This window comes from Arachis hypogaea, chromosome 12 (genome assembly GCF_003086295.3).
Source record: "Arachis hypogaea cultivar Tifrunner chromosome 12, arahy.Tifrunner.gnm2.J5K5, whole genome shotgun sequence".
Lineage (NCBI taxonomy): Eukaryota > Viridiplantae > Streptophyta > Magnoliopsida > Fabales > Fabaceae > Arachis > Arachis hypogaea.
Genome location: NC_092047.1, coordinates 38,276,976 through 38,292,722, shown reverse-complemented (window position 1 = coordinate 38,292,722; position 15,747 = coordinate 38,276,976). Strand labels below are relative to the sequence as shown.

Genomic DNA, 15,747 nt, shown 5'->3' with positions numbered 1-15,747 from the left:
AGCTCTTCTATGTCTCTTCCTTGTCTTTGTTGCTCCTCCCTCATTGCTTTTTGATCTTCTCTTATTTCATGAAGCATGATGGAGTGCTCTTGATGTTCCAACCTTAGTTGTCCCATATTGGAACTCAATTCTCCTAGGGAGGTGTTGATTTGCTCCCAATAGTTTTGTGGAGGAAAGTGCATTTGAGGCATCTCTGGGATCTCATGGTGATGAGCTTCCTGCGCCTCTTGAGCTCCATGAGTGAGCTCTCTTGCTTGCTCCATCTTTTTCTTAGTGATGGGCTTCTCTTCCTTAATAGGAATGTCTCCTTCTATGAAAGCTCCAGCTGAGTAACATAGATGGCAAATGAGGTGAGGGAAGGCTAACCTTGCCATAGTGGAGGACTTGTCAGCCACCTTGTAGAGTTCTTGAGGTATAATCTCATGAACTTCCACCTCTTCTCCAATCATGATGCTATGGATCATGATGGCCCGGTCTATAGTAACTTCAGACCGGTTGCTAGTGGGAATGATTGAGCATTGAATGAATTCCAACCATCTTCTAGCTACAGGCTTGAGGTCCAATCTTCTTAGTTGAACCGGCTTGCCTTTGGAGTCAATCTTCCATTGAGCTCCTTCTACACATATGTCCATAAGGACTTGGTTCAACCTTTGATCAAAGTTGACTCTCCTTGTGTAGGGGCGTGCGTTCTCTTCCATGTATGGCAAGTTGAACGCCAACCTCACATTTTCCGGACTAAAATCTAAGTATTTCCCCCGAACCATTGTAACATAGTTCTTTGGATCCGGGTTCTTACTTTGATCTTGGTTCTTGGTGATCCATGCATTGGCATAGAACTCTTGAACCATTAGGATGCCGACTTGTTGGATGGGATTTGTTAGAACTTTCCAACCTCTTCTTTGAATTTCATGTCGGATCTCCGGATACTCATTTCTTTTGAGTTTAAAAGGGACCTCAGGGATCACCTTCTTCTTGGCCACAACATCATAGAAGTGGTCTTGATGGGCTTTGGAGATGAACCTTTCCATCTCCCATGACTCGGATGTGGAAGCTTTTGTCTTCCCTTTCCCTCTTCTAGAGGATTCTCCGGTCTTAGATGCCATCAATGGTAATGGAAAAACAAAAAAGCTATGCTTTTACCACACCAAACTTAGAATATTGCTCGCCCTCGAGCAATAAACAAAAGAATAGAAGAAGAAGAAGAAGAAATATAGAGAGGGAGAGGGAGATGTGGTTTCGGCCAAGAGGAGTGTAGAGGGGTGTGTTGTGTGAATTTGATGAAGAATGGAGGTCTTTATATAGGGAAGGGAGGGGGGGCTAAGGTTCGGCTATATGGGTGGGTTTGGGTGGGAAATTGGTTTTGAATTTTGAAGGTAGGTGGAGTTTATGAAGTAGGTTTATGGGGAAGAGTGGATGGATGTGAGTGGTGAAGAGGTGATGGGGAAGAGAGATTGAGGTGATTGGTGAAGGGTTTTTGGGGAAGAGTGTTTATGGGGTTGTGTGAAAGAGAGTGGTGAGAAGAAGTGAATGGAGGTAGGTGGGGGTCCTGTGGGGTCCATGGTGCACGAAATTGTGATCTCCAGGCTCGAACAATCCCTGGTAATGGCTCCAAAGCTTGGTGCTCTGATCTCAATACATAATTGTCACAACTTCGATACAACTAACCAGCAAGTGCACTGGGTCGTCCAAGTAATACCTTACGTGAGTAAGGGTCGAATCCCACGGAGATTGTTGGTATGAAGCAAGCTATGGTCACCTTGTAAATCTCAGTCAGGCAGATATAAAGTGATAATGGAGTTTTCGAAATTTTATAGTAAAATAGGGATAGAGACACTTATGTAATTCATTGGTAGGAATTTCAGATAAGCGAATGGAGATGCTTTTCGTTCCTCTGAACCTCTGCTTTCCTGCTATCTTTATCCAATCAGTCTTACTCCTTTCCATGGCTGGCTGTATGCAAGGGCATCACCGTTGTCAGTGGCTACATCCCCTCCTCTCAGTGAATAATATGCTCACGCACCCTGTCACGGCACGGCTATTCATCTGTCGGTTCTCGATCATGCTGGAATAGGATTCACCCTCCTTTTGCGTCTGTCACTAACGCCCAGCACTCGCGAGTTTGAAGCTCGTCACAGTCATTCAATCATTGAATCCTACTCGGAATACCACAGACAAGGTTTAGACCTTCCGGATTCTCTTGAATGCCGCCATCATTCTAGCTTACGCCACCAAGATTCTGGTTAGGAGATCTAAGAGATATTCATTCTAGCTTATTTCATGTAGAACGGAAGTGTTTGTCAGGCACGCGTTCATAAGGGAGAAGGATGATGAGCGTCACACATAATCATCACCTTCATCATGTTCTTAGGTGCGAATGGATATCTTAGAAGCGAAATAAGAAGAATTGAATAGAAAACAGTAGTACTTTGCATTAATCTTTGAGGAACAGCAGAGCTCCACACCTTAATCTATGGAGTGTAGAAACTCTACCGTAAAAATACATAAGTGAAAGGTCCAGGCATGGCCGAGATGGTCAGCCCCCTTGATCTAAGAACAATGCGTTCAAAGATGATCCTAAGATCCTAAGATGATCAAAAGATGCCTAATACAATAGTAAAAGGTCCTATTTATAATAAACTAGCTACTAGGGTTTACATGAGTAAGTAATTGATGCATAAATCCACTTTCGGGGCCCACTTGGTGTGTGTTTGGGCTGAGCCTGAGTGTTGCACGTGCAGAGGCCATTTGTGGAGTTGAATGCCAGTTTCTGTGCCAGTTTGGGCGTTCAACTCTGGTTTTGGATCCTTTTCTGGCGCTGGACGCCAGATTTGGGCAGAAGGCTGGCGTTGAAAGCCAGTTTACGTCGTCAATTCTTGGCCAAAGTATAGACTATTATATATTGCTGGAAAGCCCTGGATGTCTACTTTCCAACGAAATTCGAAGCGCGCCATTTCGAGTTCTGTAGCTCCAGAAAATCCACTTTGAGTGCAGGGAGGTCAGAATCCAACAGCATCAGCAGTCCTTCTTCAACCTCTGAATCTGATTTTTGCTCAAGTCCCTCAATTTCAGCCAGAAAATACCTGAAATTACAGAAAAACACACAAACTCATAGTAAAGTCCAGAAATGTGAATTTAACATAAAAACTAATGAAAACATCCCTAAAAGTAACTAGATCCTACTAAAAACATACTAAAAACAATGCCAAAAAGCGTATAAATTATCCGCTCATCACAACACCAAACTTAAATTGTTGCTTGTCCCCAAGCAACTGAAAATCAAATAGGATAAAAAGAAGAGAATATACTATAAATTACAAACTATCAATGAAACATAGCTGCAATCATATGAGTGGGACTTATAGCTTTTTGCCTCTTGAATAGTTTTGGCATCTCACTTTATCCATTGAGGTTCAGAATGATTGGCATCTATAGGAACTTCAGATTTTGAATAGTGTTATTGACTCTCCTAGTTCAGTATGATGATTCTTGAACACAGCTTCTTTATGAGTCTTGGCCGTGGCCCTAAGCACTTTGTTTTCCAGTATTACCACCGGATACATAAATGCCACAGACACATAATTGGGTGAACCTTTTCAGATTGTGACTCAGCTTTGCTAAAGTCCCCAATCAGAGGTGTCCAGGGTTCTTAAGCACACTCTTTTTTTTGCTTTGGACCTTGACTTTAACCGCTCAGTCTCAAGTTTTCACTTGACACCTACACACCACAAGCACATGGTTAGCGACAGCTTGGTTTAGCCGCTTAGACCAGGATTTTATTCCTTTAGGCCCTCCTATCCACTGATGCTCAAAGCCTTGGGATCCTTTTTATTTCCCTTGCCTTTTGGTTTTAAGGGTTATTGGCTTTTTCTGCTTGCTTTTTCTTTTTCTTTCTATTTTTTTTTGCCTATATATTTTTTTTTTCTGCAAGCTTTGTTCTTTGCTGCTTTTTCTTGCTTCAAGAATCATTTTTATGATTTTTCAGATTATCAAATAACATGTCTCCTAGTCATTATTCTTTCAAGAGCCAACATATTTAACATTCTTAAACAACAACTTCAAAAGACATATGCACTGTTCAAGCATACATTCAGAAAACAAGAAGCATTGTCACCACATCAATATAATTAAGCTAAGTTCAAGGATAAATTCGAAACTCATGTACTTCTTGTTCTTTTGAATTAAAACATTTTTCATTTAAGAGAGGTGATGGATTCATAGGACATTCATAACTTTAAGACAAAGTTACTAACTACTAATGATCATGTAATAAAGACACAAACATATATAAGCACATAACATATAAAAACAAAAAAACAGAAGAAATAAGAGCAAGGAATGAATCCACCTTAGTGATGATGGTGTTTCAATGATGTTCTTGAGCTCTTCTATGTCTTTTCCTTGCCTTTTGTTGCTCCTCCTTCATTGCTTTTAGATCTTCTCTGATTTCATGAAGGATGATGGAGTGCTCTTGATGTTTCACCCTTAGTTGCTTCCAATAATTGTGTGGAAGAAAATGTATCCCCTGAGGTATCTCAGGGATCTCTTGATTTGCAGTCAAATGTTCTACCACTGAGCTATAGACCCTTGATGGAAGCTTTTGTCTTCCCTTTCCTCTTTCTAGAGGTTTCTCTGGCCTTAGGTGCCATCAATGGTTATGGAAAAAACAAAAAAGCTATGCTTTTACCACACCAAACTTAGAATGTTGCTCGCCCTCGAGCAAAAGAAGAAAGAATAGAAGAAGAAGAGGATATGGAGGAGATGGATGGCTGTGTGTATTCGGCCATATGGGTGGGATTGAGTGGGGAAGAGATGTTGAATTTTTGAAGGTAAGTAGGTGTATGGGTGTGAGTGGTAAATGGAAGACAGAAGGGATGAGTGTTTATTGGGAATAGAGGATGATTGAGAAGAGAGAAGAGAGTGAGTGAAGGTAGGTGGGGATCCTGTGGGGTCCACAGATCTTGAGGTGTCAAGGCATTAACATCCCTGCACCAATTTAGGCATGCAAAATGCCCTTGCACACAACTCTGGGCGTTCAGCGCCAGGTTGGTGCCCATTTTGGGCGTTCAACGCCCCTTTGCTGCCATTTCTGGCGTTGAACGCCAGAACCATGCTTGTTCTGGGCGTTCAGCGCCAGGATGCTCCCATTCTGGGCGTTCAGCGCAAGAACTATGCTCTGTTCTTGCGTTTGAACGCCAGACAGATGCTCCTCCAGGGTGTGATTTTTCTTCTGCTGTTTTTGATTCCGTTTTTGATTTTTTTGTTTATTTTGTGACTCCACATGATCATGAACCTAATAAAACATGGAAAACAATAAAAATAAGAATTAGATAAACATTGGGTTGCCTCCCAACATGCGCTTCTTTAATGTCAATAGCTTGACAGTGGGCTCTCATGGAGCCTCACAGATGTGCAGAGCTTTGTTGAGACTCTCCAACACCAAACTTAGAGTTTGGATATGGGAGTTCAACACCAAACTTAGAGTTTGGTTGTGGCCTCCCAACACCAAACTTAGAGTTTGACTGTGGGGGCTTTGGTTGACTCTGCTATGAGAGAAGCTTTTCATGCTTCCTCTCCATGGTTGTAGAGGAAGATCCTTGAGTTTTGAATACAAGGGGGTTCTTATTCCATTGAAGGACTATTTCACCTCTGTCAACATCAATCACAGCTCTTGCTGTGGCCAGGAAAGGTCTTCCTAGGATGATGGATTCATCCTCTTCCTTTCCAGTATCCAGGACTATGAAATCAGCAGGGATGTAAAGGCCCTCAACCTTTACTAAAACGTCCTCTACTTGTCCATAAGCCTGTCTTCTTGAGCTGTCTGCCATCTCTAGTGAGATTTTAGCAGCTTGCACCCCATAGATTCCCAGTTTCTTTATTACAGAGAGGGGCATGAGGTTTATTCCTGAACCAAGATCACACAGAGCCTTAAAGATCATGGTGCCTATGGTACAGGGTATTATGAACTTTCCAGGATCCTGTCTCTTCTGAGGCAATGTCAGTTGATCCAGATCACTTAGTTCATTGATGAACAAGGGAGGTTCAACTTCCCAAGCATCAATGCCAAACAATTTGGCATTTAGCTTCATGATTGCACCAAGAAACTTGGCAGTTTGCTCTTCAGTAACATCCTCATTCTCTTCAGAAGAGGAATACTCATCAGAGCTCATGAAGGGCAAAAGGAGGTTCAATGGAATCTCTATGGTCTCTAGATGAGCCTCAGAGTCCTTTGGTTCCTCAGAGGGAAGCTCCTTATTGATCACTGGACGTCCCAAAAGGTCCTCCTCCTTGGGATTCACATCCTCTCCTCTCCTCAGAGGTTCGGCCATGGCGCTTATGTCAATGGCCTTGCACTCTCCTTTTGGGTTCTCTTCTGTATTGCTTGGGAGAGTACTAGGAGGGATTTCAGTGATCCTTTTACTCAGCTGGCCCACTTGTGCTTCCAGATTTCTAATGGAAGACCTTGTTTCATTCATGAAACTTACAGTGGCCTTAGATAGATCAGAGACTAGATTTGCTAAATTAGAAGCATTTTGTTCAGAGTTCTCTGTCTGTTGCTGAGTTGATGATGGAAAAGGCTTGCTATTGCTGAACCTGTTTCTTCCACCATTATTAAAGCCTTGTTGGGGCTTTTGATCCTTCCATGAGAAATTTGGATGATTTCTCCATGTTGAGTTATAGGTGTTTCCATAAGGTTCACCTAAGTAATTCACCCCTGCTATTGCAGGGTTCTCAGGATCATAGGCTTCTTCTTCAGGAGAAGCCTCTTGAGTACTGTTGGATGCAGCTTGCATTCCATGCAGACTCTGAGAGATCATATTGACTTGCTGAGTCAATATTTTATTCTGAGCCAATATGGCATTCAGAGTATCAACTTCAAGAACTCCCTTCTTCATAGGCATCCCATTATTCACAGGATTCCTTTCAGAAGTGTACATGAACTGGTTATTAGCAACCATGTTAATGAGTTCTTGAGCTTCTGCAGGCGTTTTCTTTAGGTGAATGGATCCACCTGCAGAAGTGTCCAGTGACATCTTTGATAGCTCAGATAAACCATCATAGAATATATCCAGGATGGTCCATTCTGAAAGCATGTCAGAAGGACACTTTTTGGTCAACTGTTTGTATCTTTCCCAAGCTTCATAGAGAGATTCACCTTCTTTCTGTCTGAAGGTTTGAACATCAGCTCTAAGCTTGCTCAGCTTTTGAGGAGGAAAGTACTTGGCTAAGAAAGCTGTGACCAGCTTATCCCAAGAGTTCAGGCTGTCTTTGGGTTGAGAATCCAACCATAATCTAGCTCTGTCTCTTACAGCAAAAGGGAAAAGCATGAGCCTGTAGACTTCAGGATTTACTCCATTAGTCTTAACAGTATCACATATTTGCAAGAATTCAGTTAAGAACTGAAAAGGATCTTCAGATGGAAGTCCATGAAACTTGCAGTTCTGCTGCATCAGAGAAACTAATTGAGGTTTCAGCTCAAAGTTGTTTGCTCCAATGGCAGAAATGGAGATGCTTCTTCCATGTAAATTGGAATTAGGTGCAGTGAAGTCACCAAGCATCTTCCTTACATTATTATTATTTTCGGCTGCCATCTCTTCTGCCTGTTCGAAAATTTCTGAAAGGTTATCTCTGGATTGTTGTATTTTAGCTTCTCTTAATTTTCTCTTCAGAGTCCTTTCAGGTTCTGGATCTGCTTCCACAAGAATGTTCTTATCCTTGCTTCTGCTCATATGACAAAGAAGAAGGCACAGAATAATAATAATAATAATAGAGATCCTTTATACCACAGTGTAGGGATCCCTTTGTGAGTGGAAGAAAAGAGGGGGAGACAAAGAATGTGATGTAAAGGAAGAAATGCAACTGTACTGATGGAAGAGATGTGAGATGAGATGTTAGGATATGAATGAATAAATAGAATAGGATGTGGGAGGTATAATTTTCGAAAATTATTTTGAAAAGGAGTTAGTGATTTTTGAAAATTGGTTTTTGAAAATTTGTTAGTATTTTTCGAAATTTTTTTTTTGAAATAAAATTAAAAATAAAAATAATTAGTTAATTAAAAAGAAATTTTTGAAAAAGGAGGAGATATTTTCGAAAATTAGAGAGAGAGAGTTAGTTAGGTAGTTTTGAAAAAGTTAAGAAACAAACAAAAAGTTAGTTAGTTAGTTGAAACAAATTTTGAAAAGATAAGAAGTTAGGAAGTTAGAAAAGATATTTGAAAAGATATTTTTGAAAAAGATAAGATAAGAAGATATTTTTGAAAAGATATGATTGAAATTAGTTTTTGAAAAAGATTTGATTTTTAAAATCACAATTAATGACTTGATTCATAAGAAATCACAATATATGATTCTAGAACTTAAAGTTTGAATCTTCCTTAACAAGCAAGTAACAAACTTCAAATTTTTGAATCAAAACATTAATTGATTATGTTATTTTCGAAAATTTGGTATAAAAATAAGAAAAAGATTTTTGAAAAATATTTTTGGAATTTTCGAAAATAACTAAGAATTTTGAAAAAGATTTGATTTTTGAAAAAGATTTTGAAAAAGATAAGATTTTCAAATTGAAAATTTGATTTGACTCATGAGAAACAATTTGATTTTAAAAATTTTTGAAAAAGTCAATCCAAATTTTCGAATTTGATGAGAGAAAAAGGGAAAGATATTTTTTTGATTTTTGAATTTTTATGATGAGAGAGAAAAACACAGAAAAAAATGCAATGCATGAAATTTTTAGATCAAAACAATGAATGCATGCAAGAATGCTATGAATGTCAAGATGAACACCAAGAACACTATGAATGTCAAGATGAACATCATGGACACAATTTTGAAAAATTTTTAATGCAAAGAAAACATGCAAGACACCAAACTTAGAATTCTTTAATGCTTAGACACTAAGAATTCAAGAATGCATATGATAAACACGAAAAGACACAAAACAAAAAATCATCAAGATCAAACAAGAAGACTTACCAAGAACAACTTGAAGATCATGAAGAACACTTATGAATGCATGATATTTTCGAAAAATGCAAGATGCATATGCAAGTGACACCAAACTTATGATATGACTCAAGACTCAAACAAGAAACACAAAATATTTTTGATTTTTATGATTTTCTAATTTATTTGGGTTTTTTTTTTCGAAAATAGTATGAAAAAGAAAAAATAAGGATTCCAAAATTTTTAATATGAATTCCAGGAATCTTGCCATGTTAGTCTAAAGCTTCAGTCCAGGAATTAGACATGGCTCACTAGCCAACCAAGCTTTCAATGAAAGCTCCAGTCCAAAACACTAGACATGGCCAATGGCCAGCCAAGCTTTAGTCTTTAACACGAGAGTATATTGATCTTGATAACAAAGTGTAAGCCTCAGTCCAAATAAATTTAGACATGGCTTTACAGCCAGCCAGGCTTCACATGCTTCATGAAACACTAGAATTCATTCTTAAAAATCTTGAATGAAAATTTTTTTGAAAACATTTTTATTTTTTTTTCGAAAACAGATGAGAGATTTTTGAAATTATTTTTGAAAAATTTTTGAAAAGAAAATAAAAAGAAAATTACCTAATCTGAGCAACAAGATGAACCGTCAGTTGTCCAAACTCAAACAATCCCCGGCAACGGCGCCAAAAACTTGGTGCACGAAATTGTGATCTTCAGGCTCGAACAATCCCTGGTAATGGCTCCAAAGCTTGGTGCTCTGATCTCAATACATAATTGTCACAACTTCGATACAACTAACCAGCAAGTGCACTGGGTCGTCCAAGTAATACCTTACATGAGTAAGGGTCGAATCCCACGGAGATTGTTGGTATGAAGCAAGCTATGGTCACCTTGTAAATCTCAGTCAGGCAGATATAAAGTGATAATGGAGTTTTCGAAATTTTATAGTAAAATAGGGATAGAGACACTTACGTAATTCATTAGTAGGAATTTCAGATAAGCGAATGGAGATGCTTTTCGTTCCTCTGAACCTCTGCTTTCCTGCTATCTTTATCCAATCAGTCTTACTCCTTTCCATGGCTGGCTGTATGCAAGGGCATCACCGTTGTCAGTGGCTACATCCCCTCCTCTCAGTGAATAATATGCTCACGCACCCTATCACGGCACGACTATTCATCTGTCGGTTCTCGATCATGCTGGAATAGGATTCACCCTCCTTTTGCGTCTGTCACTAACGCCCAGCACTCGCGAGTTTGAAGCTCATCACAGTCATTCAATCATTGAATCCTACTCGGAATACCACAGACAAGGTTTAGACCTTCCGGATTCTCTTGAATGCCGCCATCATTCTAGCTTAGCCACGAAGATTCTGGTTAGGAGATCTAAGAGATATTCATTCTAGCTTATTTCATGTAGAACGGAAGTGTTTGTCAGGCACGCGTTCATAAGGGAGAAGAATGATGAGCGTCACACATAATCATCACCTTCATCATGTTCTTGGGTGCGAATGGATATCTTAGAAGCGAAATAAGAAGAATTGAATAGAAAACAGTAGTACTTTGCATTAATCTTTGAGGAACAGCAGAGCTCCACACCTTAATCTATGGAGTGTAGAAACTCTACCGTAAAAATACATAAGTGAAAGGTCCAGGCATGGCCGAGATGGCCAGCCCCCTTGATCTAAGAACAATGCGTTCAAAGATGATCCTAAGATCCTAAGATGATCAAAAGATGCCTAATACAATAGTAAAAGGTCCTATTTATAATAAACTAGCTACTAGGGTTTACATGAGTAAGTAATTGATGCATAAATCCACTTCCGGGGCCCACTTGGTGTGTGTTTGGGCTGAGCCTGAGTGTTGCATGTGCAGAGGCCATTTGTGGAGTTGAATGCCAGTTTCTGTGCCAGTTTGGGCGTTCAACTCTGGTTTTGGATCCTTTTCTGGCGCTGGACGCCAGATTTGGGCAGAAGGCTGGCGTTGAACGCCAGTTTACGTCGTCAATTCTTGGCCAAAGTATGGACTATTATATATTTCTGGAAAGCCCTGGATGTCTACTTTCCAACGAAATTAGAAGCGCGCCATTTTGAGTTCTGTAGCTCCAGAAAAGCCACTTTGAGTGCAGGGAGGTCAGAATCCAACAGCATCAGCAGTCCTTCTTCAACCTCTGAATCTGATTTTTGCTCAAGTCCCTCAATTTCAGCCAGAAAATACTTGAAATTACAGAAAAACACACAAACTCATAGTAAAGTCCAGAAATGTGAATTTAACATAAAAACTAATGAAAACATCCGTAAAAGTAACTAGATCCTACTAAAAACATACTAAAAACAATGCCAAAAAGCGTATAAATTATCCACTCATCAGTCCACAGATCCTGAGTGGATCCTGTGGGGTCCACAGATCCTGAGATGTTCAAGGATTTACATCCCTGCACCCTTTAGGAACGTAAAAATGCCTTTGTACCCAACTCTGGGCGTTCAGCGCCAGGTTGGTGGCCATTTTGGGCGTTCAGCGCCCATTTGTGTGCCATTTCTGGCGTTGAACGCCAGAACCATGCCTGTTCTGGCGTTCAGCGCCCAGAAGCTGCCCATTTTGGGCGTTTAGCGCCAGAACCATGCTCTGTTCTGGCGCTGAACGCCAGACAGATGCTCCTCCAGGGTGTGATTTTTCTTCTGCTGTTTTTGATTCCGTTTTCAATTTTTATATTTATTTTGTGACTCCACATGATCATGAACCTAAGAAAATATGAAAAACAATAAGAATTAGATAAACATTGGGTTGCCTCCCAACAAGCGCTTCTTTAATGTCAATAGCTTGACAGTGGGCTCTCATGGAGCCTCACAGCTGTGCAGAGCTTTGTTGAGACTCTCCAACACCAAACTTAGAGTTTGGATATAGGAGTTCAACACCAAACTTAGAGTTTGGTTGTGGTCTCCCAACACCAAACTTAGAGTTTGACTGTAGGGGCTCTGGTTGACTCTGCTTTGAGAGAAGCTTTTCATGCTTCCTCTCCATGGTTGCAGAGGGAGATCCTTGAGTTTTAAACACAAGGGAGTCCTCATTCCATTGAAGGATTATTTCACCTCTGTCAACATCAATCACAGCTCTTGCTGTGGCCAGGAAAGGTCTTCCTAGGATGATGGATTCATCCTCTTCCTTTCCAGTATCCAGGACTATGAAATCAGTAGGTATGTAAAGGCCCTCAACCTTTACTAATACATCTTCTACTTGTCCATAAGCCTGTTTTCTTGAGCTGTCTGCCATCTCTATTGAGATTTTAGCAGCTTGCACCCCATAGATTCCCAGTTTCTCTATTACAGAGAGGGGCATGAGGTTTATTCCTGAACCAAGGTCAGACAGAGCCTTAAAGATCATGGTGCCTATGGTACAGGGTATTATGAACTTTCCAGGATCCTGTCTCTTCTAAGGCAATGTCAGTTGATCCAGATCACTTAGTTCATTGATGAGCAAGGGAGGTTTAACTTCCCAAGTATCAATGCTAAATAATTTGGCATTCAGCTTCATGATTGCACCAAGAAACTTGGCAGTTTGCTCTTCAGTGACATCCTCATTCTCTTCAGAAGAGGAATACTCATCAGAGCTCATGAAGGGCATAAGGAGGTTCAATGGAATCTCTATGGTCTCTAGATGAGCCTCAGAGTCCTTTGGTTCCTCAGAGGGAAGCTCCTTATTGATCACTGGACGTCCCAGGAGGTCTTCCTCCTTGGGATTCACGTCCTCTCCTCTCCTCACAGGTTCGGCCATGGTGCTTATGTCAATGGCCTTGCACCCTCCTTTTGGATTCTCTTCTGTATTGCTTGGGAGAGTACTAGGAGGGATTTCAGTGATCCTCTTACTCAGCTGGCCCACTTGTGCTTCCAAATTTCTAATGGAAGACCTTGTTTCATTCATGAAACTTACAGTGGCCTTGGACAGATCAGAGACTAAGTTTGCTAAATTAGAAGTATTTTCTTCAGAGGTCTTTGTCTGTTGCTGAGTTGATGATGGAAAAGGCTTGCTATTGCTAAACCTGTTTCTTCCACCATTATTAAAGCCTTGTTGAGGCTTTTGATCCTTCCATGAGAAATTTGGATGATTTCTCCATGTTGAGTTATAGGTGTTTCCATAAGGTTCACCTAAGTAATTTATCTCTGCTATTGCAGGGTTCTCAGGATCATAAGCTTCTTCTTCAGAAGATGCCTGTTGAGTGCTGTTGGATGCAGCTTGCATTCCATGCAGACTCTGAGAGATCATATTGACTTGCTGAGTCAATATTTTATTCTGAGCCAATATGGCATTCAGAGTATCAACTTCAAGAACTCCCTTCTTCATAGGCGTTCCATTACTCACAGGATTCCTTTCAGAAGTGTACATAAACTGGTTATTAGCAACCATGTCAATGAGTTCTTGAGCTTCTGCAGGCGTTTTCTTTAGGTGAATGGATCCACCTGCAGAAGTGTCCAGTGACATCTTTGATAGCTCAGATAAACCATCATAGAATATATCCAAGATGGTCTATTCTGAAAGCATGTCAGAAGGACACTTTTTGGTCAACTGTTTGTATCTTTCCCAAGCTTCATAGAGGGATTCACCTTCTTTCTGTCTGAAGGTTTGAACATCAGCTCTAAGCTTGCTCAGCTTTTGAGGAGGAAAGTACTTGGCTAAGAAAGCCGTGACCAGCTTATCCCAAGAGTTCAGGCTGTCTTTGGGTTGAGAATCCAACCATAATCTAGCTCTGTCTCTCACAGCAAAAGGGAAAAGCATGAGCCTGTAGACTTCAGGATCTACTCCATTAGTCTTTACAGTATCACATATCTGCAAGAATTCAGTTTAGAACTGAAAAGGATCTTCAGATGGAAGTCCATGAAACTTGCAGTTCTACTGCATTAGAGAAACTAATTGAGGTTTCAGCTCAAAGTTGTTTGCTCCAATGGCAGGAATGGAGATGCTTCTTCCATGTAAATTGGAATTAGGTGCAGTAAAGTCACCAAGCATTCTCCTTGCATTGTTGTTGGGTTCGGCTGCCATCTCCTTTACTTGTTCGAAATTTTCAATCAAGTTGTCTCTGGGTTGTTGTAATTTAGCTTCTCTTAATTTTCTCTTCAGAGTCCTTTCAGGTTCTGGATCAGCTTCAACAAGAATGCCTTTTTCTCTGTCCCTGCTCATAAGAAAGAGGAGAGAAAAAGAAAAGAAGAGGAATCCTCTATGTCACAGTAAAGAGGTTCCTTATTGTTAGTAGAAGAAAAGAAGAAGAAATTCGAACACATATAGAGGAGTGGGTTCGAATTTGGTGATGATGTGAGGAAGAGATGTTAGTAGATGAATAAATAAATAGAATAAGATGAGAGAGAAGGAGGGAATTTTCGAAAATTATTTTTGAAAAGGAGTTAGTGATTTTTGAAAATTGGTTTTTGAAAATTGTTAGTGGTTTTTCGAAAATTAAGATTTAAAATTTAAAATAATAGTTAATTAAAAAGAAATTTTGAAAAAGGGGGAAGATATTTTCGAAAATAGAGAGAGAGAGTTAGTTAGGTAGTTTTGAAAAAGATAAGAAACAAACAAAAAGTTAGTTAGTTAGTTGAAACAAATTTTGAAAAGATAAGAAGTTAGGAAGTTAGAAAGGATATTTTGAAAAGATATTTTTGAAAAGATATGATAGAAATTAGTTTTGAAAAAGATTTGATTTTTAAAATCACAATTAATGACTTGATTCACAAGAAATCATAAGATATGATTCTAGAACTTTAAAGTTTGAATCTTTCTTAACAAGCAAGTAACAAACTTGAAATTTTTGAATCAAAACATTAATTGTTATTGTTATTTTCGAAATTTTGGTATAAAAAATAAGAAAAATATTTTTGAAAAATATTTTTGGAATTTTCGAAAATAACTAAGAATTTTGAAAAAGATTTGATTTTTGAAAAAGATTTTGAAAAAGATAAGATTTTCAAATTGAAAATTTGATTTGACTCATGAGAAACAACTTGATTTTAAAAATTTTTGAAAAATTCAATCCAAATTTTCGAATTTGATGAGAGAAAAAGGGAAAGATATATTTTTTTTGATTTTTGAAAAACATGAAAATTATGCAATGCATGAAATTTTTAGATCAAAACAATGAATGCATGCAAGGATGCTATGAATGTCAAGATGAACACCAAGAACACTATGAAGATCATGATGAACATCAAGAACACATTTTTGAAAAATTTTTAATGCAAAGAAAACATGCAAGACACCAAACTTAGAATTCTTTAATGCTTAGACACTAAGAATTCAAGAATGCATATGAAAAACAAGAAAAGACACAAAACAAAAAATCCTCAAGATCAAACAAGAAGACTTACCAAGAACAACTTGAAGATCATGAAGAACACTATGAATGCATGATATTTTCGAAAAATGCAAGATGCATATGCAAGTGACACCAAACTTATAATGTGACTCAAGACTCAAACAAGAAACAGAAAAATATTTTTGATTTTTTTATGATTTTCTAAAATTTTTTGGATTTTTCGAAAAATTAATTGAAAAAGAAAAATAAGGATTCCAAAATTTTTAATATGAATTCCAGGAATCTTGCATTCTTAGTCTAAAGCTTCAGTCCAGGAATTAGACATGGCTCACTAGCCAGCCAAGCTTTCAAAGAAAGCTCCAGTCCAAAACACTAGACATGGCCAATGGCCAGCCAAGCTTCAGCATTTAACACCAGAGTATATTGCTCTTGATAACAAATTGCAAGCCTCAGTCCAAATAAATTTAGACATGGCTTTACAGCCAGCCAGGCTTTACATGCT

The 15,747-nt window shown here is 39.0% G+C and overlaps 2 non-coding genes across 2 annotated transcripts; both read left to right on the top strand.

Annotated features, from left to right (window-relative positions):
• The first annotated feature begins 7,085 nt into the window (after positions 1–7,085).
• LOC112731632 (small nucleolar RNA R71) lies at positions 7,086–7,193 on the top strand. The gene has a single exon (XR_003167403.1). It is a non-coding gene; the product is annotated as a small nucleolar RNA R71 (small nucleolar RNA).
• A 6,281-nt stretch (positions 7,194–13,474) lies between these two features.
• On the top strand, positions 13,475–13,582 carry LOC112730937 (small nucleolar RNA R71). Its single transcript, XR_003166737.1, has one exon. It is a non-coding gene; the product is annotated as a small nucleolar RNA R71 (small nucleolar RNA).
• Positions 13,583–15,747: the final 2,165 nt, after the last annotated feature.